This window comes from Myxine glutinosa, chromosome 9 (assembly GCF_964187855.1).
Source record: "Myxine glutinosa chromosome 9, kmMyxGlut1.1, whole genome shotgun sequence".
Classification (NCBI taxonomy): domain Eukaryota; kingdom Metazoa; phylum Chordata; class Myxini; order Myxiniformes; family Myxinidae; genus Myxine; species Myxine glutinosa.
In genome coordinates this window covers 82,564,195-82,581,995 of record NC_136269.1, presented here as the reverse complement: position 1 = coordinate 82,581,995, position 17,801 = coordinate 82,564,195, and the positions used below count along the sequence as shown (strand labels likewise).

General features: G+C 39.1%; 1 long non-coding RNA gene across 1 annotated transcript in view; it reads left to right on the top strand.

The window, feature by feature from the left end:
• The first annotated feature begins 5,733 nt into the window (after positions 1 to 5,733).
• Positions 5,734 to 17,801, top strand: part of LOC137417298 (uncharacterized) — a 54,694-nt gene continuing 42,626 nt past the window's right edge. The window contains exon 1 of the long non-coding RNA XR_010982412.2: positions 5,734 to 6,056. This is a non-coding gene — a long non-coding RNA (uncharacterized LOC137417298). The remainder of the gene's footprint in view (positions 6,057 to 17,801) is intronic.

Sequence of the window (17,801 nt, the reverse complement as noted above, 5' to 3'; positions counted from 1 at the left end):
TGATATTTTACCTTTTCATTTGGGCCTCCCAATTGAAGCCTCGCCCGTAGGGTGGGTACAGTTGCTAGTTATTATAATACGGAGAAGACAAATTAATAATTTGGTCAGAAGGTTTAAAGGTCAAAGGTCAGCATCACATAAAATTGCCAATTTTCATCCGATTGACCTGAAATTTTAAGAATTTGCATATTGGGTCACTGAATTGGTTCACCAATCAAAAGTTAGAAGCTGATTGTTTTTTTTAGATCAAAAGGTTAAAGGTCAAGGTTGCGTAAAATCACCAATTTTCATCCAATTTACCTGAAATTTCAGGAATTTGCATATCGGGTCATTGAATTGGTTCACTAATCAAAAGGTAGGTGCTGATTGTTTTCTAAAGATCAAAAGGTCAAAGTTGCATAAAATCATCAATTTTCATCCAATTGACCTGAAATTAAAAAAAATTCGCATATTGGGTCACAGAATTGGTTTACCAATCAAAAGCTTGAAGCTGATTCTTTTTTTTTTTAGATCTAAAGCTCCAAGGTCAATGCTGCTTAAACTCATCAATTTTCCCTTTGTATTTTTAAAACACTGTTTTAGTTATTTTGAGTATACAGAAAAATAAGAAGACGTCTGCATACGGGCTTTGTATTTTCAGATGCTTTCTAGTTGGTTCATTGTTTGCCATTCAATGTTTTTTGCCGAAGTCATTCGCGTTCGACTGAAGGTGGCACAGGAATGTGGAATTTATTGGTTCATGGTTTAGCATTTGCAGTTTCCACATTGTTTGTGTGTTATTGGCCGCCCACCCGTGTGTAGCACAGGTACCTCGCCAGTCATTGTATAAATGGCCAGCAGATGGCATGAGACACCACTAATCTGCACTCAGGAGAGGCTGCAGGTTGTGTGGGACAACTGAAGGTTCTTCTCCCGGTGTAAATAATCAACTTACAGACATCTACACCAAATATTGTGAACAATGGCTGATAACAGGTTGACTTTAACATGTTGTGAGAAAACGGTTCGGGCTGCCTCACCAACAATCGCTGTAAATTTGCTGTGGTTTACATTTACTTATCCTTTAGCTTAAATGCATTGTGTGATTCAAATTATAGAAAATACAGACATGACAAGTATGCTGCAATTGCCAAGTGTCGCTAAAACCAAATTGCCAATGTGCAAAACACACAAATCAAATTATATGAAGTAAAATCAATATTCCAAGGTTCCTGGGTGAGGGTGAGCAGGGTGGTTTGCCTTTGCTTTCCCAACAGGGATTTGTAATTTGTTCAGTGTACACAAAGGTACACAAGGAACTTTGGTGTAGTTTGAGGCCATTCGGTCCACCATGCCGGCATTGCACCACCACCACCAGTATCATCACCCAACCACACACAACCCATCCACAATGTAGGTTCTACAACAACAACACAACAACAGGCATTTTAAGGCCATTTTCCCTGCTAGGACGTGGGTTAGCCTTAATGTAGGTTCTACAGAAGCCAATATCTCTATGTACACCTTTCTCCAATGCATACAGGTATACCTGTCTAAATCCAGTTTAAAATAATGCACTCCCTCCGCTTTCACTACCTTTCCAGGGCCTGGTGTTGATTTTTGTGGCAGATGGAACTCCCGGTTTAATTTCCATCCAAACACGTTGATGCATCGCCCTGCCTGGGAAGCACCAGGACGACAGTTTAGAGCTGGGTCGAGAATCGAACCCAGACAAGAGAGCTCAAAGGCAAGTCATCTGCCATCTCCTTGAAAATTTCGGAATTTTTTTTGCCCAAACAACTTTGAAATGTGGCTTGCCCAAAATCGAATAATTTCGTCATTGTCACACACCCAACCTGTCCACCAAACTTCTTCCGAATCTGTCGACAACTTTTTGAGATATCCTGCTCACAGACAAACAAACAGACAAGGTCAAACAGATGAAAATGAAATCGACATAAAATAGAAAATAAGATAGACAAACAAACAGACAAACAGATGAAAAATCACTCATAAAGCGACACTTGGAAAAACAGAACAAAGTTGAATGGCACTCGGTAGAGCATCCTTTTGACCTCAAAAATAATTAGTGGTTGAATTCAGTAAACTGATATGCAAATCGTCTTCAAATTTTAAGTTAATCGGATGAAAATTGACAATTTTAGAAATTTGGCCTATGTTGACATCAAAAGTAATTGGTGGTTGAATTCGGTGAGCTAATATGCAAATCGTCTTCAAAGTTTAAGTTAATCGGATGAAAATTAACAATTTTAGAAATTTGGCCTACGTTGACCTTTTGGCCTATGTTGATCTCAAAAATACTTGGTGGTTGAATTCAGTGACCAGATATGCAAGTCCTCTTAAAATTTCAAGTCAATCGGATGAAAATTGAGGATCTTAGAAATTTGGCAAAGTTGGTGACCTTTGGCCAATGTTGACCTCAAAAGTAATTGGTGGTTGAATTATGTGAGCTGATAAGCCAATCGTCTTCAAAGTTTAAGTTAATGGGATGAAAATGAACAATTTTAGAAATTTGGCCTATGTTGACCGTTTGGCCTATGTTGACCTTTTGGCCTATGTTGACCTCAAAAATACTTGGTGGTTGAATTCAGTGACCAGATATGCAAGTCCTCTTCAAATTTCAAGTCAATCGGATGAAAATTGAGGATCTTAGAAATTTGGCAAAGTTGGTGACCTTTGGCCTATGTTGACATCAAAAGTAATTGGTGGTTGAATTATGCGAGCTGATATTCAAATCGTCTTCAAAGTTTGTTAATCGGATGAAAATTAACAATTTAAAAAATTTGGCCTATGTTGACCTTTTGGCCAATGTTGACCTCAAAAATACTTGGTGGTTGAATTCAGTGACCAGATATGCAAGTCCTCTTCAAATTTCAAGTCAATTGGAAGAAAATTGAGGATTTTAGAAATTTGGCAAAGTTGGTGACCTTTGGCCAATGTTGACCTCAAAAGTAATTGGTGGTTGAATTATGTGAGCTGATAAGCAAATCGTCTTCAAAGTTTAAGTTAATCGGATGAAAATGAACAATTTTAGAAATTTGGCCGATGTTGACCTCAAAAGTAATTGGTGATTGAATTATGTGAGCTGATATGCAAATCGTCTTCAAAGTTTAAGTTAATCGGATGAAAATTAACAATTTTAGAAATTTGGCCGATGTTGACCTCAAAAGTAATTGGTGATTGAATTATGTGAGCTGATATGCAAATCGTCTTCAAAGTTTAAGTTAATCGGATGAAAATTAACAATTTTAGAAATTTGACCGATGTTGACCTCAAAAATACTTGATGGTTGAATTCAGTGACCAGATATGCAAGTCCTCTTCAAATTTCAAGTCAATCGGATGAAAATTGAGGATCTTAGAAATTTGGCAAAGTTGGTGACCTTTGGCCTATGTTGACCTCAAAAGTAATTGGTGGTTGAATTATGTGAGCTGATATGCAAATCGTCTTCAAAGTTTAAGTTAATCGGATGAAAATTAACAATTTTAGAAATTTGACCGATGTTGACCTCAAAAATACTTGATGGTTGAATTCAGTGACCAGATATGCAAGTCCTCTTCAAATTTCAAGTCAATCGGATGAAAATTGAGGATCTTAGAAATTTGGCAAAGTTGGTGACCTTTGGCCTATGTTGACCTCAAAAGTAATTGGTGGCTGAATTATGTGAGCTGATATGCAAATCGTCTTCAAAGTTTAAGTTAATCGGATGAAAACTAACAATTTTAGAAATTTGACCGATGTTGACCTCAAAAATACTTGATGGTTGAATTCAGTGACCAGATATGCAAGTCCTCTTCAAATTTCAAGTCAATCGGATGAAAATTGAGGATCTTAGAAATTTGGCAAAGTTGGTGACCTTTGGCCTATGTTGACCTCAAAAGTAATTGGTGGTTGAATTATGTGAGCTGATATGCAAATCGTCTTCAAAGTTTAAGTTAATCGGATGAAAACTAACAATTTTAGAAATTTGGCCTGTGTTGACCTTTTGGCCTATCTTGACCTCAAATATAATTGGTGGTTGAATTCAGTAAGCTGATTTGAAAATCCTATTTCCTGCTAGTAAGTACAAATTATTTGGAAGGAAATATTTTATTGTGAATTATTTATACCTCGACATTGAAAGATATATATATATATATATTTCAAAGATATATATATATATATATATATATATATATATATATATATATATATATATATATATATATATATATATATATATATATATATATATATATATATATCTATCTATCTATATATATATATATATATATATATATATATATATATATATATATATATATATATATATATATACGTATATATATATACGTATATATATATACGTATATATATACATATATATATATATATATATATATATATATGTATATATATATATATATCAGTCACTATGCGACCTTCATATCATCAGTGGAGAACCGCCAGCAAGGTGTCCCATACAGCTGCTGCTGCACCTTGCTGGGAGCGATAAGCACCGCCTGCCATGCGGTGACGTTATCTCTGGTATCCACTCATCATATGGAGTCGACCTGGTTGCGGTTGGGAGTTACTAATAATGGTATCTGTAATCTGGTTCTCCAACCTAATGAGCGGACAACATGACGTCATCGCCATGCACGTCCGCCTTGCCTGCAAAGTTCCAGAGGAACCATCTAGCAGTGCGTCATTACGGATTATAAATACAGATACTGTCACAAGTGCATGCAAAACTCACAGTTACCGACCTGGTTTCGCCCTTGTGGGGCTTCATCAGGGCAACGCAGTGAGGCTTTCCATACACTTCATTGAGGTCAACATTGGCCAAAAGGTCAACATAGGCCAAATATAGTGAGGTTCCCCTGTAACTTTGCAGGCAAGGCGGACGTGCATGGCGATGACGTCATGTTGTCCGCTCATTAGGTTGGAGAACCAGATTACAGATACCATTATATATATATATATATATATATATATATATATATATATATATATATATATATATATATATATATATTTAAACAATGTTGTTTCTCAGATTATATTTCTGCCAAACTTGAGAATTGCTTTGAACACCGCTCATCCATCTTTTTTCATCGGTGAACCGGGCACTAATCAGAAGAAGGCTTCTCGAAAGTGAATAAGACTTCATTTGTTTTGTGAGAAATAATTTATGAGCAAACAACGAGCATCGGAGCCACAAATCTGCATCAGCAACACCATCATGGCATTCACGCTGATGCCACGTCAGTGCAAAGTGACAAGCGCGGATCACAATCGTCCAATTTGCTTGCTGTTAGACGCCTAAATGACCCCGCTGCCATCGAGATGTGTCGGTGTCGCTGCGTCTCGGCGACGCCGCCAAGCCAATTACCTCCTCGGGGTCCACGGCTCACCGCCGAGAGAAGCCCGCGCAATTGATGGCGCAGGAAGCGCCGCGCCCCACAATTTATTGAAATTTATTTCGCGAGTCAAGCAAACAGTAGGGGCCCCTCGATGGCGCTGGTGTAATGAAGGCCAGAAATGACAAGAACGTGTCTCAGTCACGCCGGGACGCCGTGTTCGCGAGCACCGGAAAGCGTTCTGAAATGTGGACCTTTTTTTATTTACACGAGTCGAACGTCGACCGATCCATCGCCGGCGGACGAGGAGCGAGAGCCAGATTTGTCAAGCGAGCGGCGGAGCGCTCGGAGCGCTGGTACGGGGGTTTTACTGCGCCCTCACTGCGCGCTGCCCATCTGCTTTTACTACCTTGCAGTTTCTGCAACTAGTTTTTCATTCCTTTTACGGTTCCGTTTGTGCTCTTTGTTCCCCATGACTGATGGCCTGATTATGGCGCAAAGCCGTTGCGTTAGCTGCTGATTTAGGGCCCCTGCCTTTATCTGCGCCCCTCGGTGGCGTAAATCATTCACCGTGCATGTCCGCCTGGGCACACTGCGGGCCACACAAATGGGCCGCCTATGGTCCGAGGCCCACCCAGCCTTCCCCTCATTGCGAAAAGAGACTGCGGGTGTGTGCAGACACATCTTTTTTTATTTTCACCTGAAAGAATACACGTATGTATACTTGGTACAAAAACAACGCAAAACATTACCGACACCACACTCGGTGGTGTAATAGTTGTTGTTGTTGTTATTGCTGTTGTTGCTGTTGTTGTTGCTGTTGTCTTATAGCCCCAAACAGTTCGCTCGAACAAGTCCACGGCACGGAGACAGCCGATCAATCTCGCAGGAGTGACCCAGAGATCCCTCACATCCAGTATGGTGTACTCGCACCTTCACGAAGTCTGGGCCATGGCAGAGTTAGAGAGAGAGAGAGAGACAGAGAGAGAGACAGAGAGAGAGAGAGAGAGAGAGAGAGAGAGAGAGAGAGAGAGAGAGAGAGAGAGAGAGAGAGACAGAGAGAGACAGAGAGAGACAGAGAGAGAGAGAGGGACACACAAAGAGACGCACAAAGAGACGCACAAAGAGACGCACAAAGAGACGCACAAAGAGAAACACAGAGAGACACACAGAGAGAGACAGACAGAGTGAGAGGGACAGACAGAGAGAGAGAGAGAGAGAGAGAGATACACAGAGAGATACACAGAGACAGAGAGAGACACAGAGACAGAGAGAGACACAGAGACAGAGAGATACACAGAGACAGAGAGAGACACAGAGAGAGACAGAGAGACAGACAGAGAGACAGACACAAGAGGGAAAGGGCCGATCCATTGGGACCGATCAACACTCTGACGAACAAGTAGGTTCTGCCCTGAGAAATCCGGGTAGCAGGGAAGAATGGGGAAGATTTTGCCCGACTCATATTGGAGGGTACAACCACCGCGAAGAGGCATCCCCTATATTTGTTCGTGTAATAGTTGTGCATCCCACTTTGATTCTGGGAGGTTCGAATCCGACCCTGACTGAGTCGTACCGAAGACTTTTAAAATGTGCTCCTTTCTTGCTTGATGCTCAGCATTTACAAAGGAGAAAGCACAGACAAACAACCATAGGTTGGCAACCAATGCACAGACTTGATGGGCCTAATGGCATCATTCTGTATTGAAGTTGTTTGCAAGGGAACTCGTATTGTCATTTTAACATTTTAATACCCAACTTACGAATAAGTTCGGTTCTCTTCACACAATCACAAGCTTAGGGGAGCAATGGGGACTAGGCTGGGCCAAATCGGAGGTGATTTTCCTAATTCAATGTAATTTACCTAAAAGTTGTGAGTGAGTATCAGGAACAAAATCATGAAAAAAAAATTCAAAAATATTGACGTTTTATGGTCAGACAGCCCGTTACCATAGCAACAGTTACAGACGACTCAAAAAATGCCGAAATTGACGATTTCTCAAGCTGTGTTTGACCCCCAGAGTTGATTCTGGTACCAAAAGATGCAGAATTGAAAGCCAAGGATGATTGGATAGCTTAACAATGTCTGTGACACAATTCAATACCACTTTTATCCAAAAAACTAATTTTTGTCTGAAATTTCAAGCATATTTATGGAAAAAAATTGAAAATTTTGCTTTTTAATCATAGGATAACCATTAATCAAATTAAATTTACTTTAAATTGTCTTTTACAACCTTGTATTGTCCAGTTTTTATAACTGTTATAACGTTTTAGGCATGGATACAAAAGCCAAGACCGTGTTGTGGCTCTTCAAAAAGTGTCCCCCCATCTTCAATCGACCAGGAAACCAGGGATTCACTGGCCCTTATCCACCAACAGGGGAACTGGTTGTTCTCCAGTACCATGGGTATCACAGACATCTGCAGGAAACCAGCTACCTTCAGTCTAGCCAAAAGGATGCAGTCAAGCTTGTAGTGAAGGACTTGCAGGACCGTCGGCAGCTGGGAGATATCTACACACCCGAAGAGCTGGAAGACATAACCAGTCTCGCTGCATTCATGTCAGTCTTCTACACTAAAGCGTGGTTGACATGTACCAGTGCTGCAGATGCACCATCTAACGACCTGTACCTGATGAAGAACCTCCTCAAGGCTGAGGCCAGTATCGCAAAGAATCCAACAAAGTGGCCTGCCAAATTTCTGTCCTTTGTGACTGTGGCCCGAGAGAAGCTACAAAACCATTTGTGGTACCTCTCAGAGAGATTGGTCTCTTTGGCACTCTTCTCGGACAGAACGTCATCTGACAAGCAGACTATGAGAAGGGCTATGCTCAGGTACCATGGGACTGCACATAACAGATACAAGAGATGCCAGCCTCACAGCAATTGGGGAGTAAAGCCCTCAAAGACTTTGTTGGTTACGACTCTTGGAGCATGTTTGAACTCTTGGGTATTGACTCCAGTTTTGTCAAGCTCCCCGTTGCACAGTGGCCCACCTCAGACAGCTATCGTCATGGCAAGGAAGTTGTGGCCAAACTCCCAGTTGTCAATGACGCAGCAGAGCGGACACTTGGACTCGCCACAGATTTGAACACTAACAAGGCCCCCACATCTGAGGCACAGCTCCAGGCTCTATACAGGGTTGGGAAGGGCGTCAGGGAGAAGCTGCATGGACTGGCAACATCCACTGAGGTTGTGACTAAGAAGTCATTGGCCTCCATTGATTACAATTGGGACTAGGTTTTTTATTTTGTTATCAATGTTCAATGTCAGACCTTAAATTTGAGACAAAAAAGCTTAATCAATGACAAAAGTTAATTTAAAGTACATTTAATTTGACTATAGCTCTGATTAATGATTATCCTATGATTAAAAAGCAAAATTTTCATTTTTTTTTCAAACAAATGCCTTAAATTTGAGATGAAAATGAGTTTTTGGGATAAAAGTTGTATTGAATTGTGTCACAGACATTGTTAAACTACCCAATCATCCTTGGCTTTCAATTCTGAATCTTTTGGTACCAGAATCAACTCTGGGGGTCACACACAGCCTGAGAAATCATCGATTTTAAGAATATTTTGAGTCGTCTGTAACGGTTGCTATGGTAACGGGCTGTTTTACCGTAAGACGTCAATATTTTTGAAAAAACATTTAATGGTTTTGTTTCTGTTACCAGCCACAACTTTTAGGTAAATTACAACCATGTAGTATGAAAAATTGAAAATCACCCCTGATTTGGCCCAGCCTAAATTGGGGACAAGGGGGGAAGCGGGTGAGGGAGGGAGGCAGGAAAGGAAGGGGGTTCATCACCTTTTCGTTGAATATATGCTGGTGAATGTTGCGTTTCTGAGTTAAGTGCGATGCCGATCAGGAAGAAGAACAAGCCGTACTACCAACTTCATACACTTCCGGAATTGTTTGATTTATTTGTATTCAAATGTCTGGTGATTGTTTTGTAGTTATTTATGCGAATGTGTACTTGTATATAACTGTCATTAGTTAAAAAAGGCTTAGGCACTATCGAGCGATTTTTTTTTAAATTCCAAAAAAACGAACTTTTTTTTTTCAAAATTGTTTTTTTTTTGGCCTAAAACACTCCTAGGCACTCACTGATGAACCTCTGAAAGTTTGACGAAGATCCGTTCAGCCAACTCTGAGAAAAAATGGCGACACAGGCAGACACACACACACAGACAGACATCTCTCTTATATAGTAGATACCTGCCATTGAAATGGAGTTGTTTCAAAAAACATTTAAAAAAACAAGAAATGATAATGTTGATGGGGAACCACTTTATGTATTAGTAACAGGGAAGGAGTTTCCTGACCCAACGTTCCATGGGCTGGATGTGCTCTGTCTGTCAATTACCGATAGGTCCACATGGTCATGTCTAATGTGACAGGATGGTGTTGTGGCAGTGTCAGAGAATGTGTTAAGACTCATGAGACTCCAATATGACCGAAACAGCTTTATAAAGTAAGGATTTATTATAATTACTAAGTCACTTGTTTCAATTCAATAAAGACTACAATAGCTAAACGGATTGTTAATTCAAGTCGTTGGTTCTTCTTCTTCGGCCGGTCCTCTCTCAGCGCTGTTCACAGGGTTCCGTTCCGTTCCGTAGGTCAGAGCTTCTGGTGACAAGTCTCCTGACTCATAGTTTGCTCTGGTTTATATGGGCCTTGTCGCGCTAATCCCTTCTCCGCAAATGCCCCAAGGTCATGCATGCTCGCCCCACTGGCACCAGCTCGCTCCCCTCCTGCTGCGAGTTCCATTTACCAAACAATAGGGGGGTGCTCCAGCCTGGGGCTGTGACCAGGTGGACAAGAGATTACCATGTTCGTGCACATTCTTGGCATTCATTTACGAAATCGTCTATCTGCTTCGTTACCAGTCTTAATCAATGAGTTACCAGTGCCAATCAATAAGTTACACTGAGTTACACTTCCACAATTCCCTCATCTTTTTGTTTTTGTTTATATTAACCATTAATCTAAACATCAATATAAGTAAACAATCAATCACTACAAGTAAACATCAATACAAGTATAAGTAAATAATCAATCACTGCAAGTAAACATCATTACAAGTATAAGTAAATAATCATAACTTTGGTAATCAAATTCCCTTAGGCACACACCGTCATCCTGCAAGAATCACAAAACATTTCGTTGGTCATGGCTCCTTACATATTGTTCAATCTATTGCATTTGCATCACAAATATCTTTTCAAAACAACACTTCACCATCACCAAGATACAACAATTTCACTTCATTTTCAAGTTTTGTAAAGCATCTGCACCATCTGGCAAAAACGTTTGCCTCCACACAAATGTTGACTTTGTTTGAAAGGAAGGGCTGATCACTTGTGTTTGAATTCAGGTATGAAACATTTTCTTCTGTCTTTATGAACACCTGCACTACTTCGTGTAGGATTTCGCTTTTGTGGTAACGGTGCGGAGTCATAGACTGACCCTGCTCTCCATGTAGCATTCTTGCCACTCTTGCTGTGAACCATAATGATTCCTTGAACAAGGCCTTCGCCCAGTTGTAGTCGACTTGCCTCCTCCCTCATTATGAGTGGGCAGCAAGTGTTGGTGTAATGTTGATTGGCCAGCAAGATGTGGAACAGGGATGCCAGATGCATCCACAATGATGTTGGGACCATGGTGTTCAGGTCATTCATGGTCCTTACCAGGAGCAACCAGCAGAATCGTGCACAGCTGTTGTGACAAGGGCACAGCCGTTTTTTGCAGCTCCATGCTGGTTCCCCGGACGTTGGTGAAGTAATAACATATGTCCCCGCATTTCACAGAGGTTGCAGGTAAAATGTCGTTGTCCTGCAACTTCTGATGTGATGAATGTTCGAAGCCTTCGAACAAGAGTAAGTGATCGCCTTTCTTTCATATGTTGCAGTGTGATCCAGGCAAATGGTCACATAAATTTCCTTGGTGAAGGTAAGCATTCATCTCGAAGTTACACGGGAGAATGTCTTCATCATTCTTTGAGAAAGAGGGTGTATGCCACGATTAACTTCATTTTTTAGCCACAAATTTTCTTTCTCGAACTTCTTCCCAATTCCGTTAGCACTCCCTTCAAAATGTGATCTCGTCTTATCCTTATGCTCAGTCACATCTGAATCTGCTTTCCACACACACTGAATCAGATAGGGTACATCTTACCATGAAATCAGCATAATCATGTATATCTTCCGACAGTTTCACATTCAACAATTTGTTGTTTTCCCTTACAACATTCAAAAAGTTATATTCATTTATATGCGTCACACAAATAATATTCAATCAGGTATGTATTTTACTACTAAACTAAGAATAGCATCCACAATTGCTTTCAGGTTAATATAGTTCAAAAATTAACTTGTGCAGGTATTTTAGCACTACTCTAAGAAAATAAATTGTATATGATTACAATCACAAACAGGAATATCTAATTCCAAACAAAAATTTTCCCAAACCAACAAATTAAGCATAATGTATTATTACCATAATTCCTCTCCACTTTTTCTTTTCCCCTTTTTTTTTCTAACAGTGTGTCACTCGTGGTGATATGAGTTCACTGATATTGTAATTGACACAACTCATAACATTGTCGTTATGCCATTATCTTAATTCTACTGTATTCATTTGCAACATCACTTGATTTAATCTTTTAATCTCAGTATTTATGTCGCCATAAAAGTCTTCCTTTTCTGGTTCCACATTTCTTTCCTCATTTGTCACTTCATGCGTTATCATCGTGTTGTTGGTTACCTTATTCAAACACACCGTCACTAAGGCTTTCAAGCAAGCCACCACTAAAACAATTGCCAATATAACTACTAAACCACCAAACAAGACTGCTACTCCTTGTATATATTCATACCTATGACATAATTATATGTCGATGACATTCAACATTATATACCAAACTAACAAGCTTCCTAAAAGGTAAATAAAGAAAATCCCTTAATATGTAACATAAATCAGATTATTTGTCTTACCCTGATCCCCCTATCTCCCGGGGTTGAACTCAATCCCCTGATCATGAGTGTAGTTGTGATACATTTTTCACTCATGTTGTATTAATATCAGCAGGTAATTGTATGTCATGTAGGCAAATAAATGTCACTATCCCAAGTAGGAATATCACATGTTGAAAATGTAATGTTTATCAATGCAAGGGGTGTTAAAATGTAATTCAAATGACTGTAAATCACGACTATCATTTATCTGCCACTGAATGTTCTGCTGGGCTGCTAGGTGCAGCCTCATTTTCTGTGGGATCGTCCACCTTAGCCCCATGTGCTTGCTTGCTATGAGAGGCATGAATCCAACTTTCTGTTTTGGGTCCATATTTGTTTCTATTCTTATCAATCTCCTATGGTTTATCATTTCGTTCCAAGATACCGCAACCAAAGGTTTGAACCAAAGCTCTACCAAACTATTTCCAATTTGAACAAAAAAATGCCAGTGAAACAATGATTCGAAGAATTAACTTCAAGGGGTCAATAAATTTATTCTATAGCCAGATCTAATTTTCCCATCCAATAGTTTGCCTTGCCACATGTCATATTATAACACTTTAATAAACCTTCGAAAAATGTTTCCCATCTCAACAAATTTCCTTTTTACAAATAGCCATGTGTAACTTACGTATTTAACTACAATTTCCTCTCAATTTGTTTGGCCTAGCTGGCCGCAAAAGTGGCTGCCAGCATGCAGTACCGTTCTTTATCTACCAAGGAAGTGCTCGTCCACACAAGACCTCTACCAAAATGTTGTTTGTAAAAACAAATCTGGGATTTCTGATTACATGGATGCACACTCTCAGGGCATTTTCAGGCTGCTGTTAACAATCCACTACGATAAATTAATTCCTTTACCCACAATCAAATAATTAGTACAAATTGAGGATATTATCCCTATCACATTCTTTTATAGATTCATTATGTTGGATCTAATTTTTTCCAATAATTTTCCACTGCTGTAAGGAAGAACAATAGCTCTCATAAGTCTTAGTAATATCGTACTTAATTTGCCCAGCATCGAATAATTTATTTACTATCCTTTCTCATCTGTTAACCAGTGACTTTGTTTGAACTCCAGAACTGAAAACCCACAATAGTTCAAACCAGCAAAATTTTCTTTACTATTTTCCCATATCATCTATGCCTAAACCACATCCATACATACAGCACAATTTATATGCTGATAAAATTCAAGTTTATATATATAAAAATCCATGAGCAGAGTACTCTGGGAAGTCAGTGTAAGACCTCTCCAGAATTTGGCTAATTTTGTACTCCCACATTTTTATGAAGCTCATATCCATAAATAGCTTTGATTCTCATATAAATTCGATCACAATGGAATCCCAAGATTACTTCCAATTTTTTACTATTAATGAATAGCTGCTCATAACTCAGCAAATCAAATCTTTATTCTCCATCTCCCTTGACAAAAGTGATAATTTTCATAATCAAATTATATTTCTATTTTTTATTTTTATTTTTATGAATTCTCTCGATATGCGATCCCATCCCCATGGAACTATCTATTTTTCAGACAAGGCACACTGTCGGTGTCAACAATCTTGTAAGATTGATACACAAAAACAAAAACAACAAACACAAACATTGATACACAAAACACACACACACGCATGCATTATGCATATTTGTTTGCGTTGGAACCATTATTTACAGATCAGGTTGGGTGTCAGTTTTATTTCATTTTCATAAAATTTGTCCTTCAATTTTATAAATGCTGATACGCAAATGGACCAAAAAGTTTATTTTTAGAAAACCCCTATGATGTCACATTGAAATTACCCTTTCAGTTCCCACCATAATTTATCCAAATTTGACTACACACCCATTTGCATGTCAGTCGACCACTGACCTATCAATCATGCGGAACACTAGTCCGAAATTCCCACCTGATCATCATGTGACTCTTGTCACTTGGTTTCAAAAATTTGCAAAGCAATTGTTCCAACTTTGTAAATTTAAAATTGTGTGCCCAACATAAAAGATCCAATTTCGGCATGTGATCAATTAATTACTAATTTGCTTACAAGCAAAAGAAAAATGAATAATTCTTGCTCCGAAAACTTTTCAGACCCAAGAATCATCGACAGTTATTCATGTTTGTCCAGTAATCTAATTTGTTGAGGCCAATCGTCATTTGGGATTTGTCGCAATGAAGGCCTAATCATTGTCTGAGGTATCGGTCAGCACTGGTACCCTTGATCTTGGTTTACCCTATTAACTTGTCTTCCTTTTGGTATACGGACATCCTCTTTTCCAATGTCCCATCCGTCCACACTTGAAACACCGGTTTCTGTCGTTGTCTGATCTGTGCTCCTGTGCACTTGTGTTGCTGGGCTGCATCTCTACATCCCTGAGTTGCCACTGCAATCTCTCGTTATCTCCTGAAACACGAAAAAATTCTCTGTACCGTCCTTTTTGGGGAGACAACTGGAAATCTGATGGGACAACTGTCACTTTCATTCCTAATTTCGAGGGCAGTTGTGCATTTGTCTCCTCCACTGTATCCTGTATCCTTTTTATTTTAAGTTCTAGATCCGTTATCCGTTCTTTCTGTTCCCGTTGTCTGGATTCACCATCCCAAAGATGGAATGCAAGCCAGTCTACCGTTAGATTCTGTCTCTTCCTGGCTTTCAATCTTTGTTCCAATCTTTCCAATCGACTTCGCTCAAATGTACCATCTCTTGGAAACTCCTCATCATGTCCCTTTGTCCACAAATACCAATTCTCGACCTGCCTTATAGCTTCGGCACCATAACGGTCGTACATATGATGTGTACAAGTACCTTTTTGTGGAATCTCTGGTTGTCCTTGTGTATTCTTGCAGGCTCCATTTCCCATTCTGCCTTTTATCAAAGTAGCGTTGGATGTGTTGTAGTTTGTTCCTCTAAAGCTTCACTCGTACCTCCAGGAAGGATCTCTCCACCTGTTCAAACGGTGATTTCCAGAGAATCTCCCTTACCTGTGGCTTTTGCACAATCCAATCTCACAGATCAGTATTTGCAGATGAGCCAGAGGGTCAGTATGAAATGGGTGAATCCTCAGGTGTCCGCTCTGTTGAAGGGGAAATCACACAATGGTAACCGCACATATATATCTATATATAAACTCACCACCTTGCTCAATTTTCCAAGGTTGTCTTCACATTGATAATATCTCACAAAGATATTAAAGCTTCTTTCTTGAGACCGCATTTTCATCAATCAAACGATCAATATATTCAATTTAATTTATTCAATTCAATTTATCCAGTTAAATTTATTGAATTAAATTCAATCAATTAGATTCAATCAATCAACAATTCAATCAATTATTCAATTTCAATTAATTCATCAATATTCATCAATAAATCAAATTAATCATTTTGGATGACTCCTTGCATAAGCCCTTTCCCCAATGATGTCAGGACAGGTCCATCCATTGACTGAGATCGAAGCTCATCGGTCGTCACCTCTGGTTCATACCTCATGTCAATTGATGAATCACCGTTCTGTCCTAGGGTCATATCTGACATATTTCCCCATTTTGCCTGGTCTCCACAAATTTTCTTTGCAACCACTAAAGGCAACTCATCCTTCATTCGTGAGACAGCCAAAATGGTTTACAGATATTAAAGTTCTTTGGGAAAAATATCTCATCATTTTTTTTTTAATAGTACCCAAATCTCTTGGCAATATAAATTTCGTAAAACTCCTGAAATAAGACTGTAAAATTCCTTCAATCATGCTAAATTTTGAAACTCCATCGCTTGTAACACCCAATTTATCCCATAGGGCTTGAAAGTTCTTTTCCAAGTTCGTGCAATCATTCTGCATTTGAACCCTATGATATCATTCATAATAATCATCATGATTTTATAGTCATGGTCCTATCACCATCATCTATTTAAAACGAACATTTCCTTTATCACCACAGCTATGTGGTATAATCAACAATAGAATAAGACTGTACATAGCAACAGGCTACCTCATGGCCACTTAGTATACCTATTGACAATAAGTCATAACAATATCGAATAATCATTGAACAATTCAAAAATCGCTTCCACTGCTCCAGCCGCAGCATTCGTCATTTTGTCTGCTCATCCGCATGACCAAAACGAAATAAAGGGAGCTCAACCATTACACAGCGCTTTTAATGGCGCATGCCATAGGAACTCAACGCAATTTCGACTCGGCCAGAAAACGAGCAAATTTTGCAGGATGTTAACTGGAATTAGTCGTGAAAATATATCCAAAATACACAAAAATACACACCCACAAAAAATAAACAACAAAACCCAAACAAACCCAAGGTCGACCATATTACACAATTAAATTACACCTTAAATTATTCATTAAATTACTCATTAAATTACTCATTAAATTACTCATTAAATTACTCATTAAATTACTCATTAAATTACTCATTAAATTACTCATTAAATTACACCATTTCAGCATCGTATTGATTGCTGAAATGTTCATGGGTTTAAACACACCTTAAAAGAGGTATGCTTTGTGGTGTTGCCCACCTACCACGTTTAATTAAATTACATCATTTCAGCATCGTATTGATTGCTGAAATGTTCATGGGTTTGAACACACCTTAAAAGAGGTATGCTTTGCGGTGTTGCCCACCTACCACATTGAATTAAATTACACCATTTCAGCATCATATTGATTGCTGAAATGTTCATGGGTTTGAACACACCTTAAAAGAGGTATGCTTTGCGGTGTTGCCCACCTACCACATTGAATTAAATTACATCATTTCAGCATCGTATTGATTGCTGAAATGTTCATGGGTTTGAACACACCTTAAAAGAGGTATGCTTTGCGGTGTTGCCCACCTACCACGTTGAATTAAATTACATCATTTCAATTAAAAAAAACATCGCTTCTACTGCTCCAGCCGCAGCATTCGTCACTTTGTCTGCTCATCCGCATGACCAAAACGAAATAAAGGGAGCTCAACCATTACACAGCGCTTTTAATGGCGCATGCCATAGGAACTCAACGCAATTTCGACTCGGCCAGAAAACGAGCAAATTTTGCAGGATGTTAAATGGAATTAGTCGTGAAAATATATCCAAAATACACAAAAATACACACCCACAAAAAATAAACAACATTTATTCCGTTCAACAGAACAAACATTTCCTATATCATGCCATGCATGTCTTCAAAATTATATGACCAAGAGAAAAAGTAAAACTAATTAAAAACTGCAGGCAGTGATGATCCGGGGACCATACCGCTTCATCCTGATTGGACGAGTGCGTGCTAGAGTCGTTAACAACGACAGTCCAGATCCGATTGTTCAAAATTTCAACTCAATCGATCGAAAAATGAACGCAGGGATGCATTTTAAAGGTGCAGTGGCACTAACTGAGTTGCCACGAATATGGCCACGAAATTGCCAATATGG